The following is a 15,446-nucleotide window of genomic DNA, read 5'->3' as shown; positions in this document are numbered from 1 at the left end:
ACAGTTCAAAAGTTATGAAGTTTTGAAATTTTTTTTTTGAAAAAATGAAAAAATTGACTTTTCGGACAACCCTAAAATGGAAATGGTCACCCTGGAAAAAACATAAAAAATACGGGTCTAATAGTTTGCGATAAAGAACAAAAATGTCAGTTTTCTAGAAGAATTGCTGTATAGATAGATAACAGTGCTTATATCTCTGAGTAAATTTCCGTTGTTTTCACCAAATGACGTTGGAGGTATACGGGGCATTGGGTTTATTAGGGACTCCAACTAACGCTATGGCCGCATCGCATCTCATTACAAAAACTGATTTTTATTAGATCTCGAGATACGAAATTTGAAAGAAAACCATCGTACGTATTTGGCCACCGACGTGGATCACGTCATCCCAAATTTCCAATGAAAACATATCAATCAAATGCAATTGACTCGAACTGACGCAATAAAGTCGTTTCGACTAAACCCAGTTACCGAAAACGAGTCAAACTTTTTCTTTGAACCGATAGGATAGTCCGAGAAAAAACATTTCATAAACATATCGAGCAAAGCAAAATCCCTTTGAAGATGTCCTAACCTTGTCAAATCATTATCCAAACGACGGCTGCTCCATTAGCACATGTGCGTACGAAACATTCGTGGTGGCTTGGATTCATCTCCGGGGAGGCGATTCAAATCACTTCCCGGTAACGGCTTATATTTCGCGGGAATTGCAAAAAGAACAAGAAACATGAGCGTCGTATTTGTAGGGTGCTGATGATTATGATGATGATGCTGGTAAGGTCGGAACACAGAGATCGTCAACGGTTAACGTTAACGTTGTACTGTAAATTTAAATGCCATTACATGACACCGAGGTACATACATGGTTCTGGTGGCGCGGGGATCGAATGGAAAGAACTCAACATCGGCCGTACTAATTGTACGGCAGCAGACTTCGTGGCCGCGTCAGGGGTTTTCACCGCAGCGCTGCAAATAAATCATTGTAATTATGTTTTAATAGCCTCTTGGGGGGACGACGTTGGTTCAAAACCGGCGTCTCTCCGAACTCTCTGTTTCAACTACTATTATAAACATACATCTGGGGAGAATTGGACAGCAACGGTTGAGCTCTGCACACACATATGAACGCACGGGAATCGTCGTTTATGCTTAATGTTTCCTCTTGTGGTTTGAGGTGTGAAATTTTATGATGACTAATGAAATTTTGTAGGCTGCGTGCTAACGTTCTATTTTGTGTCGATGTTATTAGAACGGTAGCAATTGTTAAAATAATCATTACATCGGGTCGGGTTCACTGATGTAAAACATATGTATTTTTGTTTGCAGACGACAATGTCCCGGTATGGCCGCGGCACCCCAAATTATGGTTGGTTAAGCATCGGCAGAAACGGTGTCCCACACAAATTTGGTGCGGTTTGTCTGTGCTGGAGGAAATTGTTGTTCTATACCACAGTTTAAAAACCGGCAATAAAATAACCACCCACCATTATTGGGGTAACTCACGATTTGACCCTTTTGCGTAACGTTCGAATACTGTCTATTCATCGCGTGTTTTCGGGGGAGGGAGTGAGGGAATCGACGGAGTTTGAATAAAATTACCACTTTACTTACCTCTGTTTTTCTTTGCGTTTCCTCTCGCTCGATTGATGTGGAAATGATCCTTTTAATCTGAAATTTAGATAAAAGGGAATAATGAGTGCTGATCGTAAAGATAAACAATCGGTTTTATTTTCTGCTGGTAAGTGCCCGCGAGAGTAACTGAAGCTTAATTAACGGTAATGAGTTGTGGTTTGGAACCGCTTAAAGAATTAAAAATAGGTATACAATGGATAATCATGGGCGTAATACAGTTTGTTTCTATATTTAGGATGATACAGTATTGAAAATTATGTATGAGGTAAAATCGAAAAACAACGAGTGTTTTTTGAATTTTTTGAACAATATCAATTGGTATAATTTTGTGAAGTTCACTCCTCTAACAAATGTTGAAAGTTGTTCTGACGAATAGAATACATATTAGGTTTATTGCATGATTTTGTAATTTGTATGTAATTTGTATGTAATTTTTAAATTGGATTTACTCTCATGGAAATGCAATCCAAGTTAATCGTATAACGTTCAAGCAACATAGTTTTCATTCGAAAAAGTGTTGAGGGTTGTCTTTAGAGAGCAGAAAACAATCGCTAGATCACGTCTGGAAAGGTTGCTCATGATGTTGGCATATCGTTTGGCTTTCACAAACTATTATTCTTCTGGTTTGTATTATTTTCTAGCTTATTATTATTTGTTATCATTTGTTTGTATTATGAAATACATTGACATCCTTCCTAGTAGCTTTATGATAGTTAGCCGACACTTTACCCTTGGAGTTGAAAAATGAAATGTTGGTATATTTTTGGTTCTGTTATAATTATGCATTGCAAAAAAGTTGTTGGAATAGATCATTATTTTAGGATTTTTAAAAATATTTTTATTCGGATGTATCTGTGGCACATTAGAGGGGTTATAATCCTTAGGTGCAATCGAGAATTGAGGGACGCTGTATTTCGTCCAAAGACCTTTTTGCGTGATGGGATGATACAAAGTTCAGTCCAAAGAATACATTCACATTCGCATGGTGCTTCCGAATAAAACGGGCAACTTCTCGCAAATAAGTTTGGAAAGAAAAAAGTTTCTTACATCAGTTTTTCGCTAATTGTTAGTCACAGTGGAACCTTTTGCGGAATATTGGATTGTACAATGCAATATTCTGTTGATTACATATTTTATTGGAAATAGAAATGTATATTCGTTTCCATCCAACGTCAAATTGGCCTTATCATCCATATTCTCAGTAACGTTATTCATGGCATAAAAATCCTCAACCAACATGTTCAGTCGTAACTTTTTGTTGATCTAAGGCCGAGGTGACATTGGTTCGGAGTACGCACGAAAATTCGATTGTACGATAATTGACGTAGAGAAAAAACAATTTTGTTCGATATAAGCTGGCGAATTCACACGAAGCAAGGGGAAAGCAATGTAACCACACCAATATAATTTAATGTGGTTGTTTACTTTCACCATTGCATACAATTCGTACGGCCACATTTCCGCAGTCAATGTCACCGCCGCCTAATACTATCGGGCGAGATATCCGTTTCCTCATGAAAATACCCATTTGATTCAGGTGTTTTTTCTTCGGTTTGTCACCGGTTTGTTGTTTACCAGCCTACCTTTGAATCGATGAGAAATGATCTTATGAATGTTTGACCAGCAACAAAACAAAATGGCTCATTCTAACACATTACTTCTCATGTGTTGAAAATTTTAGAATGAGCACACCATCGCGCGTAGTGATCCCCGATAATCGTTCGATTAATCGATTAATCGAATACTTCCTACAGAAATCGATTATTAATCGAACGAATACTGCATTACCAATAATCGAAGCGAACGAATAATTTACGTCGATTAATCGATCCAAACTCAGAGAGAAAAAAACGTACCGCCTCGGCAGTTTTATCCTGAAAACAAATCATTATCTTTGACACTCCCCTAAGTTCGTAAACAAAGCTCAATGCCGCCAACGTAAATTGAACTTCGTTTACGACTTTAGGGGTGAGTAAAAGATAATAATTGATTTTCAGGCGGAATGAACACTTTTTTGATTCCATATGGCTTTCTAGCAAATGAGAAATGTTAATCAACTAATTATTTCTCTCAGTTTGGCGATTAATCTTGAAACACTTACAAAAAAAAACTTGAAACACTTACAAAACAACTAGGAATGTTCTTTTTATCGGGATACTTATTTGTTGTAGTGGTAGTATATTTAGGTCAATTTTATTGAGAGGACGTGCATCACAATCACACACAAGGCGGCATCAGTGGATATAAACATTCAAACGTCGTTTTTTCCCGAGACATACGTTTAGTCGCAGGGCATAAAAATAGTGTTTTCGCATAATCACCAAGCCTTTATTTATGTTTTTTGAAAAAATACTTGGGAATGTTCAATTTACAAGATAAATATTAGATGTACAACGTAAGAAGTTGGTCAGATTAGTGATTTACGTAGAATTGAAAGAAATGGCGAAAGGTATTCTATTGACGGAAGAGGGGCGAAAAATAATAAAGATATTCAGTGAACAAAAGTTTTCTAATCGCTCGATCTTAACAAAAATTGGTCGATCTGAGAAAGTGGTGCGGAATTTCTCTAAATAGTGTCAGAAATACGGGATATAACGACCAACAAATGGGAACACCAAAGTTACTTTGAGTCTTAAAGGTCGAATAAAACACGAAGCAACCAGGAAACGGTGTCCTGCTCATACATTAAGGCAGAATCGGTTGTTCTAGTAACGAAGAGGCATATTGCGCGCATCTTGAATGAGTCACCAAACATCATGTGGAAGAAACTTCAAGGGAAGCCGAAACTGACCGCCACCCATAAGCAGAACCATCTCATTTTCGCCCCGCAATACATGGAATGGAAACTAGAATGGAGAAATGTTGTATTTTCCGGCGAAAAAAGTTCAATTTGGATGGTCCGGACTGTTACAGTTGATATTGGTACAATTTAAGTCAACGGCATGTCGTGAGATCGAAGCGAAACTTTGGGGGCGGAAGTTTGACAGTGTGGGGAGCCGTTTCCTATCACAACAAGCTTCCCATTTGTTTCATTTTCATCCGAGTGAACTCCGAAAAGTATCTTCAATTACTGGAGGACGTTTTTATTGGCCATATTGAGAATAACGCTACCGAGGATGTCATTTTTTCAGCAGGATTATGCATAAATCCACGTTTCCAAGCAATCGAAGGCATGGTTTGCCGAGAAGGACATTCCGCTTCATGAGTGACCTGCTTGCAGTCGATTGCAATCCCATAGAGAACCTATGGAGAATCTTGGCCGAGATGGTCTATGCAAACGGATGACAATTTGACAACATTTCCATTCTCAAGGCAGTAATTCAGGAGTGTTGGGCTATAATCAATATGGCGACACTTTAAAAGCTGCCAAATCGAGTTTTCAAAGTGATCCCAAATGGAGGTGGACATACTGAATATTAGCTACCGATTGGACTCGAAATTTGCCGCACAAATTTTCTTTTATTGAAATTTTAGGATGCGGCTAAACGAATGTCCACCCTGATTCTACATATTTGAATTACTTAGAAAACAAAAAGTGAATTTATACTTTTTTTTAGAATGAATTCGATGAAAATAAACAATAATAGTCTTTTATGAACAAAACTGTACAAAGAATTGACTTATTTTTAAAAATATTGAGGAAAAATAGAGTGCGGCTAAACAAATGTCTACCACTGTAGTGGAAAAGTGTGAAAAATGCAGCGAATAGAAGCTGGTACAAATCACGTAAAACTGTCAAACCAACCCAGATAGATATTCCAATACTAAAATGAGCACTGCTCAAGTATTATTTTGGTATTAAAATTATCAAATATTGATAGAAATGTTAGTTCTCTCCAATTTTGTTCTTTGGTATTTGACTAGTAGAACACAGTTATTTATGGAAAATGCAAATCTATGATGGCTGCCATTATCAAATGGCGGGCTGCATATTTTCTCAAAACCCGATTAATATGGGTATCAAATGAAAGGGCTTGAATAGTAGATCACAGTAGATCATGAAAAATTCAAATCCAAGATGGCCGCAATCACAAAATAGCAAATTACTTTATTAAACGGTTATATTTAGCTTGAACTGTTCGTTTGTCTGTAGGGTTGTCCCACATTAATAGAAATTTGACCAATAGGAACTGACCGAATTTATAAAATACCTTTATTTCCGCTGTCATTTTAAAACTGCTCGTCTTGAAAAATCCAATTTGGCCGCCGCTACAAAATAGCTGATTCTATATCATCTCAAAAAAAAAAGTTTGATTTAGATATGTGTATCAAACGAACGAACTTGACTTGGAGAACACATTATGTATTTTCTGCAATCTTCTTAGGGCATCCGCACCAATGCGTTACTATTCAGGGTTTCTAGTCTCGAGTTTTAGCCGTTGTCAATTTATGAACTCTTCGATTTGCGCACCCGTCGTTGCTATCGCGGTTGCTATAGTATCAGTTCTTTCTCGCACCGCAGGTTGCTAAATACGATTGTTATTACTAGAAGAAATGACAAGTGTCAGTTGATTATTTTTTCGTCGTGTTCATTTTTTGATAGATAAATGTAATATATAAACTTCCGAAATAATACTTCAGAGCAGAATCACAAAAAAAAACAGCACAAGACGAATGGAACCCACAACAGATGTTTGACATTTGTTGAAAATAGCAACACTTGGCTCGGTTGCTATCGCGTTGCCAAATTTGTTAACTCACTATTCACCGAGTGGCAGATAACTATTTCCCACACCTGAAGCGCAACCACCAGTGGGGTTGCTGCGTTATGGTGAGGGTTGTCAAAATGTCTGTAACAACGCATTGGTGCGGATGCCCTTATATCGGGCGTGTCCAAACTAAATTTTGGTATCAAGATCAAATGTATTCTAATTTTCTCCATTTGTTCCATGAGTTGTTGCGTTTGAGTGTCATTTGAATCTGAATCTTAATCTGTGATCTGTATGTCAGCGGCGAAAAACAAGAATATATTTCTCTTCTAATACACTTTTAGTAAGCGGTGATTTAAATGCAGTCAATATTAGCATTGTTCTACAGAGGAGTGGCTGAAGGATGGAATGCGCTGTTTTGTCAGTTACTTTCAAGACGGCGCGAGGCTGACCCTCGTTACCCTAGTAAGATAGCTGGTTAAGACGGTACAAGGAGATTTCAACACAAGCGATAAAGGGCGTGAAGGAAGGCCTAGGCTGTTGAAGACAATGAATTAGAGACGTTATCGGGCCATGAACCGTGTAAGTCTCGAGAAGAACTTGTCAAGTGTCTTAACAAATCATATCATTGCGTCTGAAGGCAACAGGCGATTAACTTAAAAAACCCTTTTAAACTTACTTTTACACTACAATAGATCGTTGAATTTCTCGGATGGCGACAGGATCCTACTCGATCCGTTTGAACATGGTCATTTCGAAATCAATCACTGAAAAAGGGAGAAGGGACGGAGGACATGCGGCCACAGACCAGGGTTCTCTTCATGGATGGCACTAACGTTCCAGTGGAACTTTTGCCTTCTCAACGTAGCATTACTTGCGTAATTTTTATTAGTAGTACTTGGTTGAGATTTCTATGCCGAATAACACGCCTTGAATGTACTCTGGAGTGGCAAGCTCTAGAATACGCGTGACCACAGTGCAAGCAGGAAGAATTTTCTTTGACGAAAAATCCCCCGGCTAGAACGGGAATCGAACCCGAACCTCCGGAATGATAGTGTGGGACGCTACCACTCGGCCACGGGGGCAACCCGACCAACCCGACCTGTATATCTGTATTTTTAGCAAAAAAAAAATCTGTATCGAAAAATTGAGGGAAAAATGGAAATAACGGGGTTCCAATCCATTTCCGGACTTTGTTTTGTTGGTATTGTAAAGCGAACATATTCGCTCGAAAACGCTGATGAATGTTGTCAAAAAGTGTCTTACAAACGACCTTAGCAATGGATACAAATATTTCTCATCACGCCTTTTGACATCCAACAGCTGGGACCAGATTATATCTGAGTCACTCAGTTTATGCTCCATAAGATTCGTTTTGAGTATTCGTTATCCAAGCCTTGTCTATTACCTGCTTCAACGAATTGTGGAAATTGGTAAAATTTAGAACTTTCTTTTGGTTTAGTCATAGGGTCATTTAAATTAATCAATATACGATTGGTGGATTGATTATGGTCATTCTTAACTTGGAACGAAAAGAATTGTTTTAGCTCTTCAAATCGCAAAAGATTTCGCTTGACAATTGCCTCCAACGAAAACCATCTCGATGCGTTGCGTTCTACATTTTTATAAATCAAGGTATCTATGTATGCACTGCAATAAATTCAATATTTAAAATTGAATTTAAAAAAAAAATATTTCTGTACCTTTGCTGAAAATCTGTAATTCTGTATATACATATTCTGTATCTTAAATTTGACAAAAAATCTGAAAAATACAAAGGCCAACTTCTCGCAACTTCTCGAAGACTGATAGTTCGAAGTATCTTCTTTCTTCACAAGGCCACATGGAGATCACCTGATCAACGAACGGCAAATCATCTAGTCGATGGACGATCTCTCTTAGACATCATCATCGACCGCACCTACCGAGTTGCGAATATTGACTTGAACCACTAGTTGCAATGTCGAACAAAAGTTAAGCAACTGTGCAATAGAATTGCCTATCACTGTTATATGTTTGACTATAATTGGTGCCGTGGGTATCCATGCTCCCGTGGCCGAGTGGTTAGCGTCATAACTAACATGCCGGGTGTTCGGGTTCGATTCCCGTTCTGGTCGGGGGAATTTTTCGTCAAAGAAATTTCCTCCGACTTGCACTGTGATCACGCGTATTCTAGAGCTTGCCATTCAGAATGCATTCAAGGCGTGTTATTTGGCATAGAAATCTCAACTAAGTACTAATAAAAAATGACGCAAGTAATACTACGCTGAGACGGCAAAGTTCCTCTAGGAACGTTAGTGCCATTGAAGAAGAAGAAGAAGGGTATCCATGTCATCCAAATGCAAGCACCAGTGATCTTTCATGGATATGTAGAAAGATATTGATTCAATTATCTTGGCAGCACTGCACTGTAAATATAAATTGCTATGAAAAGCACACGACAAAAGTTTAGCAGCTGTCAAGTTGATATGTAGGACGGCAAACACTGCTGCATAGTAATTATTTGACTTGAAAAATGACTAAACTGATGGATCTTTTTTAGATGTTAGTGTGTGTTTCGTCTGGAATGCTGCATTTGTCATGATACTACGCTCTCAACGCCACTTACAAAATATACTATTCCGACGACTTAACCAGGAGGTTCGTGAAGCGATACCCCGCTGATTTCATGGGAGCCCATGTTACCTCGTATCAAATCTTTTCATTTCGACAGATTTTGTAAAAATGTCCTTAGTACAACACTTCATTTTCATCGTCTTTAAGGCAGTGTATGAAACAGCAGATCACGCACAAAAACGACGATATCTTCCCGGATGAACTCGACTCGACTGGCCAAGGATACCATGAATCGTGTGATGTGCTAGGTGCGTATATGCGAATTTCTGGAATCACTGATAAAAAATGGGATGAACATTGCTTTTGAGAGTGTGATACGGAAAGCGGGTATCGACACGAGGTGTCAAATTTCCTTAAGGATGACTCAACTTCTAGGTATCGCCGATGACTCCAATTTTATGGCGATAGTTGAGAATATTCACACCAGAAAAAACGGAAACTAGAAAACTATTGGTTAATGCCTCCCGACCTCCCGTTGAGACACATCGTAAACGGTGACGAGCTTGAGGTGATCGATGTGTCATATATTTTGAATTAATGGTGACCAGCGCCAACAAAAAGATCCAGAGATGCAACCTATCGTATCTACTGCTCACTTCGGAAGACACTGAGATCGAACACACTCATTGATTGAACGGATTGTCCTCTATGAGTTCGAGACGACCTCGCTGAGGAACTGGAGGAGCTAGTTTTCGAATGCAAGGCACTAATGACTATCTAAAGTAGAATACAGACAAAAGATAGAAAATAGTTACGGAGAGGCATGAACCATAAACTGCACGTGCTGCTTGGAGATAACCCCGTTGCATAATTTTCAAGAATCAGTAGATTGTGGTATGTTGGACGGGTGCTCCCGTGGCCGAGTGGTTAGCGCCCCAACTAACATGTTCGGGTTCGATTCCCGTTCTGGTCGGGGGAATTTTTCGTCAAAGAAATTGCCTCCGACTTGCACTGTGGTTACGCGTATTCTAGAGCTTGCCACTCAGAATGCATCCAAGGCGTGTTCATTGGCATAGGAATCTCAACTAAGTACTAATAAAAATGACGCAAGTAATACTACGTGTAGACGACGAAGTTCCTCTAGGAACGTTAGTGCCATTGAAGAAGAAGAAGATGTTGGACGCGTCGTAAAGATGTCGGATGTCGGACCCGGTCAAAAACCTTTCTCGGACGGCTTCAGTAATCTTAGCGGTACAAGCAACAGAGGATCACAGTGTGGACGATGGCTCGGCCAGATCGAAGGTTACTTGGAAGGTGATTTCTTCATACAGCACGAGCCACTTCGACTTTAGTCTGCTATGTTGGGGGAAATATCATACTTAGGGTCACGGTATTTTATCTTTTGAGAGAAGCTTACTGAAGGGCCTGAAATACCGTCTGGAAACAGGCTTGGATTTGATCAGCGGCTTGACTCGAAAACGATCGTACCAGCGTTATCGGGGATCTAGTAAAGCGGGAATTCTCTTCAAAATAAAACCATGCAGGTTAAAAAATCTGAAATATTTTCGGTGTTCACTAGCCACCTCAAGAAAAACAAAGACCTAATGCGAATAGGTAAGTGTCCACGTCAAATGCAACCAGTTCCATCTAATTAAGTATATTTTTCGAGGAGTTATGAAGACCTGCAGCTTGACACAATTTTGCTAGTCCCATTCCTTACGTTACTGTATTACTAAAAATAAAATTAATGAATAACTGTGATACATCTCATAACCATGTGCTGACTGCAAGCAGCGCGGACAATACACTGTTATCTCCCCTGACAATCCAGCAAATTGCTTCCCAACTTCCCAAACATCCTTTCGAATTCAGCAGAAGTCGGAACAAAGCCAAAACAAAAACAAAGCTTAAAACAGCTTTTTGTTCTTTCTCCGAATAGAGACAGAGAGACAGGGAGAGATAGAGAGAGAGAGAGTGGAATGGGAAATTATGCCACGGTAATGTAGTCGAGGCAAACAAACAAACAACATACAGAGCAACGGTCCGGTCAATAAACCCGAAATAGGCACGAGCACACCACCAGTAACTGCAGCGGCACAGATTGCGAGCGTCGGAGGTTCTCCTTGTTTCGCGGCCGAGGGTTCTCAGAATGTGGGAGCCCCACTGGATGTGGTGGGATACACGTTGGGTTCGATGATTGTTGACAGTTTTTGTTCGTTTGTTATTCCTGTGATTTTTCTCTAATCATCAAATCTGCTGGGTTTGTGTTTGTTCAACATTTTCTCCCCGAACGATCATTCTCTTCAATCGGATGTTGATGCTGACGGAAAACCAACTAACTGCAGGTTTGATATCCTTCGTTGCACCATTTTTTCGCGCGGAAGATGAGGAACGATTCAGCGAGGGGAAATGGGAGCACTGAGCCCAACTGTTCCAGTAGTTTCCTTTGGTCGGGTAAGAGTACCGTATAGTAGCATATTTACGGCGTAAAGATGGAAGATGGAAGAAACGTAAACTGGTGTCTTTCGCCTTACGAAAACTTTTCCATTATGCTCGTGTTTCGTTGTTGACTGAGGGCAGGCGGGAAATCGGACAAAAAGCATGTTGAAGGGATGAAGTGGGCGAAAGCTATTTAGCAATCGGCGGAACCTTGATAAATATGGTTAGGAGATATAGAAAGAGAAAAATCCCCAGTAGTGAGTCTAATGTTTGATATTCGACTGTTGACTGGAGAATAGCGACCAAACAGTAGCTGAGTGATTTATGGCAACTATTATGAATAGCCTCTTATCCATTGTCCGCTATAAACCATGGCGCTCCATTGTTGTTGCTGGATCACCAAAACTACAATGAAGCATTGAATTGACGATGGCTAAGCATGCGAAAAGTTTCGGATTTCGTGCAAGAAAATATTGTACATCATTCATGCGTTGATAGCGTTTGTAACAAACATTAAAACAAATGAGTCGTTTAGAATCAGAACCATAACCAAAGACACCAACCGTTATAGCTTGATTTATGATCAGACGCTAACATCCTCCCAAAAATAATCAACTCCACATGAATCATCCAAAATAGAGTCCAAAAAAGTCGATCTAGTGCAGCGAATGATTTATGTACTAACCGCCCATCATCGAACTTTATCCCTCAAATCCATGGGGCTTCACCGCGGGGAAACGATTAACATAAGTTTCTATCCACCCTGTGGTGATTTACGGCAGAAGTTCACGTGGTCAGCAGCGTCGAAACCCAAACCGGTGAACTTCCTGCATCTCGCGTTGATCGCGTCCTCCCTGGCATGACCATCCCACAATTCACGTTATTATTAATAGGTAACATCTTCCCCTCTCGTGGGTCTGTAACGAATTCTACGTCTCGGGAAACGGAAAACGAGAACCAAACGAAAACGCCAACCCTTTTCCACTTCTCGTTTGTCGCTGCCGGAGTGACCGCGTGCTCTCTGTGGAACAAAACAGTGGCACATGTTTTTCAGGGCGTCGATTTATGCCTCACGTGCTGCCGCCGGCAAGTTTGGCATGAAACGAACGCATGAGATGTTCCCCCCTTCTGCCAATTTGCACTTACGATTCTCTTTTCTTTGTTTTATGCGTTCTTTGTAGTTGGTACTCGGTTGTAAATGGGGGACGCATAACGTGTGTATGAATTCTGGGTCTGTAGCATACATATTTAACATACAGTGGCACGCCGATTCAATTGAAATATTTTGTTGTATGTTTCAATTATTGCGTGGGCATACTGCTCAAATTTCAGGAGACAACAACGAAGACAGAGTATCGTCCGGCCTCTTATATAATTTAATTTTGACTATCAGTGTGGTCGGCCAAAAACCAAGTATGCAAGTTGAAATTGTCGGATTTTTCCGTTTGTTTCTACACATTTTGTTATCTCTCAGGCACAATGTCTTCTCAAATAAAACTTTTTTATTTAGACGAAAACCAACCTGAAAACCTGATAATCTGACGGGGCCAGGCCTGGAGAATACGGTGGGTGCTAAAATGTTTCTTAGTTAAGGGTTTTCATTGCATTCTTCACGGTTTTAGTGGTATGTCCCGATGCATTGTTTTGTTTCGTCATGTCATCACTTTAGCGTGTCTTCGGGCCCATTCCGGTATTTTTTTCATCAATGCAATGCTGAAATTTAATATCTGTTGTCGGAAGCGATCTATATTCACCGTTGCATCCGGTTTTAAGAGTATCCGGAAATCAATCTCAAACTTTCGAAAACAAAAAAAAAGCGAATAGGCTGTTGAAATTTTTGGTTAAACACGTTTTAGTGTCACTTCTATACCAAAAGTTGATTTTTAGCACATGCTATGGCATCCCGATTTATTACATTGAATGAGCCGAAAAATAACAGGAAACGTTCTACTCCCCAATACATGTACAGGTAAACTTCGATATAACGTACATTTCACCTTCAAAATTGTACGTTGTATCGAATTGTACGTTATATCGAAGCATAATAAAGTACTCACAAACGTAGTCTGTAATACATTATTGTGTTGCTGTTTTAGTAAAGTTAAAGAATAACTTTAATCAGAAGACGAAACCAGCCTTTCTCATGATGTTTCCCTTTGTACTGTTGATTAAAGCTTGATTCATTTAGAATCCGGAATAACAAAACCAGCTGCATTTCGGAATTGATTGAAGATACAAAACATGTTTTAGCATCACAATACAGATAATTAATTGTTCTATCAGAAAAAAAATATTGAAAAAAAATTTTCTTTACACTTTGGAAATGTGTACGTTATATCGAGGTAAAATGTACGTTATATCGAGTGACGTTATATCGAGGGTACGTTATAACGAGGGTACGTTATATCGAAGTTTCCCTGTATATCATTTGTATAATATTGGGTTGGGGAAAAGAAATGTCGTATATTGTCAATATATGGCAACACTTAAACATATATTGTGTTGTACTTATCGCATCGGGTCATACTATACGACTATTTGAAGACGACAATCTGTTCTACAAGTGTCGTTTTGACAGTGTTGTGATTGTCCTTTTCAATCTCAGGTTATAGCGCGTCAAAGATGGAGTCCACCATCAAGAAAACCGCAATATTTTACGTTTTTACTACCTGCGAGGTAAAACTGCAACGAAGGCGGCCGAAAAAATTCGTGTAGTTTATGGACCCGATACTGTAACGATTCGCACAGCACAGCGTTGGTTTGATCGATTTCGTTCTGGTGTAGTGGCTGTCGAAGATACACCCCGTACTGGTAGGCCAATCGTCGTGGAAACCGATAAAATCGTTGAAATCATCCAAGTAGATCGGCATGTGAGCACTCGCTCGATGGGCCAGGAACTGGGTATAGACCATAAAACCGTTTGGAACCATTTGCCTGCGATGCACTGCTGAAATGGAACGAACCCGACCCATTTTTGAAGAAGATGGTAACTGATGGAGAAAAGTGGATCACGAATGAAAACCTAAAGCGAAAAAAGTCGTGGTCGGAGCGCGGTGAGCCGGCCCAAACCATCGTTAAGCTCGGATTGATGGCCAGGAAGGTTTTGCTGTGTGTTTGATGGGACTGGAAGGGAATAATCCACTATGAGCTACTCAACTATGGCCAGACCCTCAACTCGGTTCTCTACTGTGAGCCGCTTGACCGTTTGAAGCAGGCGATTGACCAGAAGCGGCCAGAAATGATCAATAGGAATGGTGTTGTTTTCCACCAGGGCAACGTTCGGCCTCACACATCTTTGATGAAGCGCCAGAAGCTACGGGAGCTAGGATGGGATGTCCTATTGCACCCACCGTATAGTCCGGACCTGGCTCCAAGTGATTATCATCTCTTCCGGTCCATGCAAAACGCTCTTGGTGATAATAAGTTGGCCTCAAAAGAGGCTTGCTAAAACTGGCTGTCTGAGTTTCTTGCAAATAAGGAGGGGGGTTTTATAAGGGGGAGGGGGATAATGAAGTTGCCTTCTAAATGGCAACAAGTTTGCAAACAAAACGGCGCATATTTGACTTAAATTGGACAATTCAAATTTACGACATTTCTTTTTCCACAACCCTATATATATATATATATATATATATATATATGCTAGAGCCAATATGAGCAAGCGAAGCAGGAGACACATTTAAATGAAAACATATGAAAGCTTTTCGTATATTTTGCCAAATACACGGCCCAGACAGAGAAAGATATATTCTCGTTCATGTTCTTCTTTATCCTCTTAGAAAACACTTTCCAACTTCATTTTATGATGAAGTGTAATATTATCACGCTTAAATATAACAGCGCTGGCAGCTATATGGATAGCGTGGTCTTGTGAAATAGCTTTGCATCCCAGCCGGCCTTGGTTCAATCCCCATTGACGTCGTATGGACTTTTTTTTGGCACAATCCCAAATGAAATGGGAAAAGAAAACAGAAAGAGATGTCTGCTCGCTTACATAGAAACCTTTTTTAAGTTTTTAAACAGCTCATTATTTGCGCATTTGACCCTCCAGCACACGAAATGGCATTACTTCTGCCAAAGATGAACTGTTTTCAGCCAACGCTAGTTTGGGTGTAGTGTTGCCAGGCAGTAGAGTGAATAATTCACGCAGATCGCTGATCTCTGTAGAAT

At 39.9% G+C, this 15,446-nt stretch overlaps 1 protein-coding gene across 2 annotated transcripts in view; it reads right to left on the bottom strand.

The window, feature by feature from the left end:
- Positions 1-15,446, bottom strand: part of LOC129769268 (neurotactin) — a 95,129-nt gene that overhangs the window by 49,350 nt on the left and 30,333 nt on the right. For both annotated transcript variants that reach the window (XM_055771392.1, XM_055771393.1), the window contains one exon: positions 1,612-1,668. The gene's annotated coding sequence lies outside the window, so the exon portion shown is untranslated. The remainder of the gene's footprint in view (positions 1-1,611; positions 1,669-15,446) is intronic.

This window comes from Toxorhynchites rutilus, chromosome 2, assembly GCF_029784135.1.
Source record: "Toxorhynchites rutilus septentrionalis strain SRP chromosome 2, ASM2978413v1, whole genome shotgun sequence".
In the NCBI taxonomy this organism is placed as follows: Eukaryota; Metazoa; Arthropoda; class Insecta; order Diptera; family Culicidae; genus Toxorhynchites; species Toxorhynchites rutilus.
The sequence above is the reverse complement of the archived record's forward strand: the minus strand, read 5'-3'. Positions and strand labels throughout refer to the sequence as shown.